A 9936-nucleotide genomic window follows, 5' to 3' on the forward strand; every position below is an offset into this window, starting at 1 on the left:
AGGAAAGGTAAACGAAAGAAAAGGGCAAACGAAAAAGGCAAACGAAAAAGGCAAATGAAAACGGCAAATGTGAAGTGGGGGAGAGGAAAGCGAGAGGCAACTGGCAAAAAAGGTAAATGCAAGAGATGAGTTTGTGACACCTACTTGGATAGATCTTGACTTGATCTCTCCTCCCCGGCAACGGCGCCAGAAATCCTTCTGCTACTGCGACAACAGACCTTCCCTGGTAACGACGCCAGGAATTCTGCTGCTACGGGCTATGCCTATAGGGACTTCCTTGGCAAATATGCAAAGGATTTCCCCGCGGCCTTGGAGCCTTGCATTGGTGTTCCCTTGAAGAGGAAAGGGTGATGTAGCACATCGGTGGTAAGTATTTCCCTCAGTTTGAGAACCAAGGTATCGATCCAGTGGGAGGATCGCGTCAAGTCACAAGTACCTGCACAAACACAAAGAGCTTGCACCAACGCTATGAAGGGGTTGTCAATCCCTTATAGATTGTTTGCAAAGTGAGAACTGAAAGCAAAGAGTAAACAAAGCAAAGTAAAAGTGAAAGTGGAGACGATAGTTGTGAATAGACCCGGGGGCTGTAGTCTTCACTAGTGACTTCTCTCATGAAAGCAAGTAGACGGTGGGTGAACGAATTACTGTCGAGCAATTGATAGAACCGCGCAAAGTCGCGATGTTATCTATCGCAATGATTATATCTATAGGCATCACGTCCAAAACAAGTAGACCGATACTTTCCGCATCTACTACTATTACTCCACACATCGACCGCTATCCAGCATCTATCTAGTGTATTAAGTCCAAAAGAACAGAGTAACGCCTTAAGCAAGATGACAAGATGTAGATGAACAATGTCAAATCTATGATGAAAGCCCATCTTGTTACCCTTGATGGCAAGAACACGATGCGTGCCTTGCTGCCCCTTCTGTCACTGGGAAAGGTCACCACACGGTATGAACCGAAAACCAAGCACTTCTCCCATTGCAAGAATCATAGATCTAGTTGGCCAAAAAAACCAAGACTCGGAGAGACTTACAAGGATATCAAATCATGCATATAAGAAATCAAAAAAGACTCAAATATAATTCATAGATAATCTGATCACAAATCCACAATTCACCGGATCTCGACAAACACACTGCCAAAGAAGATTACATCGGATAGATCTCCATGAAGATCATGGAGAACTTTGTATTGAAGATCCAAGAGAGAGAAGAAGCCATCTAGATAATAACTACGGACCCGTAGGTCTGAAGTGGATTACTCACGAGTCATTGGAGAGGCGATGATGTTGATGTAGAAGCCCTCCAACTCCAAAGTCCCCTCCGACAGGGCACCGGGAAGGGTCTCCAGATGAGATCTTGCGTAAACGGAAGCTTGCGGCGGAGGAAAAGTGTTTTCATGGATGCCCAGATTTTTTCTGCGATTTTAGGGAATTTATAGGCCAAAGAGCTAGGGCATGGGAGCGCCCGGGAGGCCACAAGCCTGGTTGCCGCGCCCCCCTGGCCGCGGCGATAGGGCTTGTGGGCTCCCTGTGGGCCCCCTGCCTTGGCCCTCAAGTCCCTTGACCTGCTTCTGATTTGGAAAAAATTATTTCGGGGATTTTATTCCGTTTGGACTCCGTTCCAAAATCAGATCTGAAAAGAGTCAAGAACACACAAAAAACTGGAACTAGCACTTGGCACTGAATTAATAAGTTAGTCCCAAAAAAGATATAAAAGGTATATAAAAGATCCAGAGTTGACAAGATAACAGCATGAAACCATCAAAAATTATAGATACGTTTGAGACGTATCAGCTGACTGCAACAGTCTCATTCTGAAGCCTCTCCAGCATGACCTTTGTGAATCTTTCAGAAAGCTCAACCTTCAGTTAGTACCCCGGGGATTTCTTGCAAATCTTCAGATCTCTCCTACCTTGGAAGATCAGGTCCGAGCAGCACATCTTCTTGATGCAATGGTGAATAAAGTTAAGATTGGCTTGGCAAAGGGAGTTCCCAAATATAAGTGCTTCAGTGTTGATGCCAGAGACACATTATTCTTTGAGGATCGTCTTGTCATTCCGAAAGGTGATCTCAGAAAGGTAATCATGGAAGAAGCTCATAACTCTCTACTATCAATACATCCAGGAAGCTCCAAGATGTAACAGGACTTGAAACAGACCTTCTGGTGGACTCGCATGAAGCGTGAGATTGCTAAGTTCGTAAATGACTGTGATGTATGTCGAAGGGTGAAAGTAGAGCATCAACGTCCAGCATGTATTTTGCATCCATTGCCCATTCCCGAGTGGAAGTTCGACCATATTGAGATGGATTTCATCACCGGGTTTCCGAAGTCCAAGAAGGGTAACCATGCCATCTTCGTCATCATCGACAAGTTGAGTAAAGTGGCTCATTTTCTTCCAGTCAAGGAATCCATTTCGGCAGCTCAGCTTGCAGAGTTGTACACTTCCAAGATAGTATCTTCGCACGGCGTGCCGATGTTGATTTCTTCGGATCGCGGAAGTATCTTCACTTCCATGTTCTGGGACTCTTTTCAGTCTGCGATGGGTACGAATATACGGTTCAACACAACTTTTCATCCTCAGACTAGTGGGCAAGTGGAGAGAGTCAATCAGGTCCTTGAGGATATGCTGAGAGCCTATGTTATCTATTTTGGCATGAAGTGGGAAGACTGCCTGCCTTTCGCTGAGTTCTCATATAACAACAGTTATCAAGCTAGTTCAGGCAAAGCTCCATTTGAGATTCTCTATGGCAGGAAGTGCGGTACCCTGCTCAACTGGTCCGAGACCGGCGAGCGTCAGATTCTTGGGAATGACTTGATAGAAGAAGCTGAAGAGATGTGTTGGGTCATTCAGGATAATCTCAGAGCAGCACAGTCCCGTTAGAAGAGCTACTATGATACCAAGCATCATGACATGTCTTATAAGCTCGATGACTTCGTCTATCTCAAGGTGTCTCCTGTGAAGGGCACACAGCGTTTTGGCATCAAAGGCAAGCTTGCGCCTCGTTTCGTTGGTCCTTTCAGAGTTGTTGGCAACAGAGGCGACCTTGCATATCAGCTCGATCTCCCTTCAAACTTTGCAAATGTGGATGACGTGTTCCATGTCTCTCAGCTCCGGAGATGCTTCAAGACTCCCGAGCACACTGTTCATCTTCAAGACATCAACCTTCAACCCGACCTATCCTATCGTGAGCATCTAGTTGCGGTTCTCGAGGCGACTGAGCGCAAGACCCGCAACAAGTCTGTCAAATTTATCAAGGTGCAGTGGTCAAACCATTCCGATAAAGAGGCCACTTGGGAATGCGAGGATCACCTCCGTTCTGAATTCCCAGAGTTCTTTCAGTCCTAGATCTCGGGGCGAGATCTTTTTGTAGCGTGGGAGAGTTTGTAATGCCCCAGAGTGTAACTTGCCTTATTTGGAACCTTCTTGTATGTGGGTCCATCATGTCATTGAAATGAGAGTTATATTCCATGTGGTATTTCATGTGCATGTCTTGTTTCCCTTTGCATTCATGCATCCATTCACCCATGCCTTCATTGTATTATTGTTGTTGTTGTTGATCCATGGATGTGGTATATGGTGTGATGTGCTATTTGAAGTGATGTGGAGTGGTGTTTGTAAGTGGGGTGCAACTTTGCTAGTTTTCAAATAGGTTTCAACCCCAACCCCTCTTCGTTTTTCTCAAAGCTCAAGTTTCACTTGCTCCATCCCTGATTCAAAATGTTCATATTTTAGAGTGAATTGTGGTGGATGTGATGCTAGGTTTATAGTGTTTTGAATCTTTGTTTAAGTGGGGTAAATATTCACAAAACAGGTTATTTAATTCTGTTTTGTAAATATGAAAATGGTCCAAAAATTCCCTTTTCATTTTCTTTAAATAGGTCATAATTCCTTATGACCACGGGCATTTTTATTTTTATTTTTGGAGCCATAGATTACCTAGGGAATTTATTCTTTTGCTGGTATTTGTCTTTAAATAGAAAACCCCATGGGGTTTCCTTCCTTATCTGGTGCCAACATGGGCCTCTTCTCCCTCCTCGCTGGCCCATCTACTCCCTCCCCTCGTTATCCAGCCCAGCTCGACGACCGTCCCCTACGTGTCGCTGGTGTCACCACTGTACGAACCAGCCTCCACCACCGATCGCCCTTGCTTTGATCCTGCGGCTCCAGCTTGTTCCCCGAGGATGATATAAGCCGCCCGCCGTCTAGTGCGGCCCTAGGGTTCCCCGTTTTCCTCCCCCTCTCTCTCTGCGCCGCCGGGGGCGATCCCGAGCAGCTCGACGCCATGGCCTCCTCCTGGTAAGTTCGACGCCGACGATCCAGTGCAACCCTTCTTCCCCGAGCGGTCCAGGCGCGAGCGAAGCACGGCGGGGTTCCATTCCCGTTGGAATCTCGTAGGGAGCCGCTTCCGACGCCCTCCCTCATCGCCGGCACCTTCTCTGCATCGGCTACTTCCTCTACGGCCAGCTCCCGCAGCGATCGTTGACGGCAGCTCTCTCCCTCTACGAGGCCTTGCCCTTCATAGCTAGGTGAGCAGCGTGCGTCCTCCTTCCTCCTTCCTCCCCGGATAGCGATGACCGAGCCCCTGCTCGAGGCCTGCCGGAGTTGCACCAGTAGGTTGTAGCGTTGATGTTGCTTGCGTTCGGTTGCGTAGCTTGTGCACGTGGGCGTAGACGCGCGAGTAGTTCCGTTTTGAGGCGTAGTTGCAGATCCTCCCCCACACTGTATGTGAGGAGTGTGAAGCGATCGGCTCCGATGAGCTCGTCGCCGGCGCCTCTCTACGAAAGCAGAGCAAGGGGCGGACCTTGTGTGTGTTACCTAGTAAGATACCCCTGTTAGGCCAAGAACCGCAGAGTAGCAGAGTGGCAGCAGGGCGATTCTACTACTAGCGCGTCGTGGTTTCGAGTTCCGCATCGCCACCCCCTTTTGCTATTTATTTCTTGTCGCACTGTAGCACTAGGGGAATGCATATCTTGCTTCCTCCCTCTGTTCTGTCGAGTGTATGAGCAGTAGCACAGTGGTGTGTGGTTCCGTGTGTTTACCAGCAGGTTTGGGGTTCAATTCCCCCAAGCCCCTTTTATTTTTCTGTTATTCCTTTTTGCTGTGTTACCTTCGCTTGTTAGTTTTGTTGCTGTGATGTGCATAAACAACATGTGTGGGGATTTTTGCCTCGCAACCAGTAGTTTTTCCTTTGTTTTAGTAGTAAGCATGTTTAGGGATTAGTGGACCATGTGTATGTGTGAGCAAGCTTCATGTGTTGATGTGTAGATGCAAGCATGTGTGGGTTTGCATATTTATGATTTGCTAGCATGTGTAGGTGTTATACCTCACATCCAGTAGGTTTCCACTTTGTTTATTTTGCTAGTAGGTTTGTGTCGTTGATATATGTGAGGTGTGTGCTTGTGGGGTGCAAGCACCCTTGTGCTTGTGTGTGTGTGTAGGTGATCATATGGTGCAACTTACATGTGGTGTGTGTATGTGTCCTTGTGGTGCATGTGTGTGTGTGACACCCACATGCCTAAGGCATGGCTTTGCCTTAGGAGCACTTGTGTGCAAGCTTGTATGTGTGTGAGATAGTGATAGTGATGTGAGTGAATGTATGTGAGTGTGTGTATGCTTGAGGCATGTGTGTGTGAATCGTGATGTGCTATGGCACACATACATGAGGTCTAAACCCTCATGTCACCATTGGAGTTGTGAGTGTGTGCAAGTGCATGTGTAGGTGATGAACTAGTGAGAAACACATGTGATATAGCACTACTTGCATCTTTGTGATTCCATGTAGTTTGTCCTTTCAAGTTTGTGCCTATTTGTTCTATGCAAGTACCTAGATATTATATATGTTTTTGGGGTAGAATCATCCCTGGAATCCATTGGTGAAATCATATTTCCCTTTGGAACACTTTCTGCGAATGTCATTTTTCTGTTTTGTTCTATGTTTAGAGCTTGGTTCCATGAGATGTGATGAGCCCAAGAGGATGATTCCTTGTTGTGGCAGTAGTGGGTGAACCCCTTTACAGCATGGTGGTTTTGTTTTATGCTTAGGGGTTTATATGTGCAAGTTGTGCCTTGTAAAAGTAGGCATGTGGCTGAAATTGTCAGTTCAGTGAAAGTCTGTGATTTTCACTAAGTCTGAGAAACTATTGTTATTTTCTTCACTTGTAGTTTTGGTTGCAAAAGTTCATGTGTTGGGAATCAGCCCTTGTAATCAACTACAGAGTTTTAGCTTTTGTGTTTGTCTAGCTCTCTGTCAATTTTCATTCCATTTCATTTCCTGTAGATATTGTTTTGGGGGCTGTCAAAATGCTTCAGAGCTTAAACACCTGGTGAAAGTCTGAGAATTTAACTAAGTCCCTGAAAACTGATATTTTTGGCCAAGTTAGCAGTTGTAGATCTTTCTGTGTATAACTCCTTTGTATTATATTTTTGCTCATGCTTGTAGAGATTTTGAATAGCTTTTGCCACATATCTTGTTTGGCACATTTTGGTGGATGTAGGTGCTTTGCATGTTGCTCTCAAACTGCTATGATGTTGTTTAGGACAGAATGCATAGTTTTGTTGTTTTGATGCTTGTGAGTGCATAGTTGATGGTGAGGTGAGTTTCTTTGCACCACCCCATCTATGTTTGTTTGTTTGATCATTTGGCAACCTGGGCATACCAGAAGTATGCCATTTGAGAGTGCTTGTGGTAGTTTTGATACGTAGGACTCCATTTCTTGTTTCGTTGTTTCAGGTCGATCCGTAGCTCCGTTCGGAACGTTCTTTATATGTTTTTGCACCATTTCTGCGTGATGCATCTATTCATGTCATCTTCATGCATGTCAAGATAGCTTAGGGGGGAGTTCTATCCAGAATTTTGTAGTTTCTTCCCATGCATCACTACAAGAAATATGCTCATACATGACGTTCTATAAGATGTCGTTGATGAATTCGTCATAAATCTATGATGATTTCATCCGATATTGTCGTAAGCCGTTTGAAAGGATCAAATCTACATATAAATTACGACAATGTGAGTTAAAAATGTCGTAACCGCATAAGATGAGATCGTCATAACATTTACGACGATTATAAAAATGTCATAACTTTTTGAACCAATCAGAACTATTCTCACGGATCGATGACATGGCGGCCATCCATCCATCCATATATCTCACCATCTCACATCCATCCATTCATGTATCTACAAAAAAATAAAAACCACCCGCAGACCAAACCCTAACTCAGACCCCTCCCTCCTCCCCATCTCCTCGCCGCCACCACCTCCTCCCCGTCCCCGCCCCCCTCCCGGTACAGTCCTCCCTCCTCCCCATCTCCTACGGTGCCGCCCAGGCCAAGGGTCCCAACACCACCGCCGCCGCCCCACCTGGTGCTACGCTGGCCGCCGCTCCCTGAACCTGAGGAGATACATGCCCTCCCGTCGGTGGTGTCGATGTCGGCCTCGGCAGCGGACGGAGGGGTGATGGGGACGAGGAGCTGACGGCGCGGCAAAGGCAGAGGGAGGCGAGGGAGCTCAAGGCGCGGGACTCGAAGGATTTTATTTCCTTTTTCGCGATCTGGTTCTTCCGAGGCTTGATGGAAGATTCCGATGGGTGTGTGCGTGTGTGTGCAGGGGGAGGGGGCGACGGCGTGGATGGCGGTGCTGGCGTTCGGTGACTGGGATATGAAGAACGGTGCCATGCCAGACTACTCCATGGACTTCTCCAAGATCCGGGAGATGCACAAGCAGAACAAGGAGGAGCTCTCCCGCGCTAGCCTAAGTGGCAACGACGACCTCCTCGCCCATCACGGGGGCCCGGAGGTGGCGGCGGCGGAGCAGGAGGAGAAGCAGGCGGCAGCGGCGGCCTACGACTACGAGGCCGACCTGGCTGGACCGACTACTGGTCCAACGTCCTCGTCCCGCCGCACCTCGACGCCCGCCCAGACGTCCTCCCCACTTCCGCCGCAAGTTCTACCAGAGATTCATCGTGAGCACCCTCCCCTCGCTACGATTCGTCGGTTGGTTGTTCCCTAGCTAGCTACTACTAGGCTGAATCTGCCGCTGCTGCCCTTCCTTGCCGCGGCTTGCTAGATCGCGGCGGCCTCGTCGGGGTGCTTCGCGGTAGCCTGCCTTCTCAGTAGTTGGTGTCAATTCGTTCGTGCTCGACTATCTTCAACTTTAACCGCTGCTTGGTACAGTACTAGCTGAGATTTGTACAGGGGGAGATGTTGTAGCTCCTTTTACTCCATGTCGGAAGTTGCAGAGTCTAGAAAATGGCAAAATCGACTCGAATCTGGCCATTTCTGAATTCCCGCTAGCAATGTGTGGTAGACTGGGACATCTTATTTACTTGTTTTCCTTTTCGAATAAAATCTGGAATGCTCATTCACAGACAAAAGCATGATGTACTGTGATACATAGTTCTGCCATTGTCATTACTCTTAGATGTGTTGCATGAGAGACCAGTTTGAAGGAATCCAGTCACCACTGTCGAAACGTGAGAAGTGTCATTTTCTTCAACACATGTGAATTGTTTATCGTGTCAAGTACTTTGTTTAGGGGATGTATCATATAACTGCTGCCACAGTTGGTAATTTTTGCTGACCCTTTATTCAAAAATAGATGGGACTAAGCAGATCGTTCCGGTAGGAAGGTGGTAGCACGCCGTGGGAGGGGATTGCATTGTGTTGTTGCCCAGTTTTGCCTTATTGCGACTGATGCGGTTCATAAGCAATCTGTTCTATTCAGTGGCAGCAATTACCTCCACTTAACAATTCGTTGGTGTTGTTTCTTTACGGAAATTCGTTGGTGTTGTTAATTAGGGCCAATTATGTCCCTGAGACAATGACAAGGTTATTTTTATTTCAACATATTGCGGCTGTAGGATATGCGATTATGACTACCAGATCCCCGGACATCTCGTGGCAGATGAGGGCAGCCCAGGTGCTGCCCATGTTCTTGGTTCCTACTTTAGCTGCTCTCATCTACTCATCCATCACAAGCATTACGAAAATACGTAAGTGCACTTCGCTCTGCATCACCATTTCTCGTGTGCGACTTTTGTCGTTTTTCACAAATATCAATGTACCATTAGGTTCTAGCGATAACTTTTAATTTTTTGTGTTGATGGCATAACAAAGAAGGCATTAATGTTATATGCAATACTAATACGACTGATATGTTTCCCTTTAGTTTTTCATTGTGGAAACCAGCCATGGCGACAGTCTCGTTTGTTTCTTGATAAATTTGTTTCTAAAACAGCTTAAGTCTGAAAAGGCGTTCAATTACCATGACCAGTTACCTAATTGTTTATTTATCTCATACCGTTAGCCTTCATTCTTAAAATGTGATGGACATTACTCTGTCTTGCAGTTGACAATAGAGACCAACATACTCTTGAAAAGCTTCATGTTGAAAGGCAGGCCAAGATTGACGAGTTGAAGGAGAGAACAAATCACTACACTACCCAACAACTTATATAGGTGGGTTACTTTATATTTTCACCATTACATATACAGAGTTGTATTGGTTAGTATAATTACTACATGAAAGAAACCTGCGTTATGTTCCTTTCTTTTTTCTTTCCAGAAAACACTTACACCGACTCTTCAAATTCGTGATACAGAGATATGATCTTGATCCTGCTACAAAGGCAGCTGCAGCAAGTGTTTTGGCATCTAAGCTGGGTGCAGATTTGGGATTGAGAGTCTTTTTGGGAGATGAGTCAAACATGGATGGAAGCAAAAGTAATAGTCATACCTGGGCTGGTAATCAGTCAGTGTTATGCACTATATATGGCACAAGTAATAATCATGCTTCTCTTATTTTTCTTCCTCAACTGGACCAGTCTTAGTTGTGAATCCCACTAGCTGAACTACGGTTTCCAAGCCTAGTCAATGAACATAAACTAGTGTGAAGTGTGAAGCCGTGAAGCCGTGAAGTGTGAA

Source organism: Hordeum vulgare, chromosome 5H (genome assembly GCF_904849725.1).
Source record: "Hordeum vulgare subsp. vulgare chromosome 5H, MorexV3_pseudomolecules_assembly, whole genome shotgun sequence".
NCBI lineage: Eukaryota > Viridiplantae > Streptophyta > Magnoliopsida > Poales > Poaceae > Hordeum > Hordeum vulgare.